Genomic DNA, 1868 nt, shown 5'->3' with positions numbered 1-1868 from the left:
ACCCTCCACCCCCCCCCAGCAATAGTTCTTTTCCATTGTGTGCACATGCTGATTTGTTACTAAAAAGGTTTCTTGCAAGTACTTAGTTGTTCTACAGAGTTGTTGTTCTTTGGGGTATGTGGTAGCGTTGGGGACTGCAGGAGGAATGACTTTTACAAACAAAGAATGGTCAGATTTGGGCCTCATCTTGTGTCCCCCCCCTTTCTAGTTCCAGATGAACGAGTTCCCTGTGTAGATTCTCTGTAGGCTGGCTGGACGCTGTTCTGAACATGCCGTGTACAGGTATTTGTGGATCAAGTGTTTGTTCTTTGTGTCACTCTTGAGAGCATGGATGGATTATTGTACTCTAGGAAGGAGGTGGCAGTGCTGCCCTCGGCATTGCTTCAGGTCTTCGAGGATGTGTAGTAGCTTGCGTTGTTTGAAAACAAAAAAAAAGAAAAAAAAAAAAAGAAAGAAAAAAAAAGGAGAAAAAAAAATATAAAAATCCCAAATTGACTTCTAGCCATAATGGTTTTTCCAAGGAAAATGGACAGAACTCTGTTCAGTGTCCTTCATCTTGTCACTGAAGGTGTGAACTGAGCAGTCTGGAGGCTTTGGGAGTCGCTTGGAATGGAATCGTGTTGGAGGTGAGATCAGGACACGGCTTTTTCCTTTGTCCTTGGCCTTTGTATTAAAGGGCAAAAGCGGGGTCAGGAGTTCTTTTCCTGTTGTCTTGGTCTGTGTGTGTATTAAGCCTTGAGGCTTTGATTACTGACATTTACTATTAAAAACAACAACAACAAAAGGATAGTGAGGCTGGCTGGATCCCGAGCAGCAGCTGAGGAAGGTTGGACACAGAGGTGAGGAGCCCGGCCAGGCTCTGTCCATGGACGTGCAATGATTTTTGCCACCAGTTGTGTTGCTGCGGGCGGTGGTAGCGTCAGAACCAGCGAAAGCGATCGATGCAACAATCCCAGAAGCAGTTTTTCTCATATCTTGTCTTAAGTCTTTTGATGGTGGGGGGGGGAAAAGTTGACATTTCCCTCGTGGAATTTGCCCTGACACGTTCTCTGCCAGCAGAGACCCGAGCGGCTCCGCGCTCCTGTCCGTGCTGCAGGCGCCCGTTGTGCACCTTGTACGAGTGTTAATTGTGAAACCGATGAAAATCAGTCGGGTGCGTCGCTTTCCCCCCGGGGCGGGGTGTGAAACAGCCATCAAAAACTGACAAGATGAGTTTGCACTCCTAAAGAAAAAAATGTAAAGTACTTCAACTTCTAGATAAATTTTAAATTGTATTTCTTGCCTAGAGCCGAGGTATTAAATACCTCGTCACTTGAGGATTTTAAAAAAAAACAAACCAAGTTGTGTTGGGGAAATGAATTCTTCACTCAGCTGTAAGAAATTCAGCTGGCCCAAGACTTAACTTCAAGATTTAAAAATAAAAAAAAACAAAAAAAAAACCCCACAAAAACCTGTTTGTAATATGTTACAGGATTGTTTGTCCTGAATTTTAAACTTTTTGTTAAATTTGTGGAACTATGGAGGAATTTTCTAGAAAAAGTGAAATAAAGTAAGATGGAAAAGTAAAACCTCGAGTGTTTTTTTGTTTGGTGTCTCCATGGACAGCAGCACCTTGTCATGGAGAATGTTTCCTGTTAGAAGCGCAGAAGCTGGTTGTGCAGCTGCAGCTCTGGAGATGAAAAGCAAAGGAAAAGGAAACTTGTTTTCAGCGCAGTCACTCTGGGAGTGACTCCGATATTTGTTCACACGCTGGAGCTCAAATCCTGTTGCTGCTACAGCTTTGGCTTTTGAGTTCCCTGCAATTTGCCAGCAGCAGGAAGGAGCCTTGAGAGCCAGAGGGTTCCCAGAGGTGGGTGCCAGCGCTGCCT

The sequence above is a fragment of the Antrostomus carolinensis genome, unplaced genomic scaffold, assembly GCF_000700745.2.
Source record: "Antrostomus carolinensis isolate BGI_N321 unplaced genomic scaffold, ASM70074v2 scaffold25754, whole genome shotgun sequence".
In the NCBI taxonomy this organism is placed as follows: Eukaryota; Metazoa; Chordata; class Aves; order Caprimulgiformes; family Caprimulgidae; genus Antrostomus; species Antrostomus carolinensis.
Note: the sequence above shows the minus strand (reverse complement) of the source record.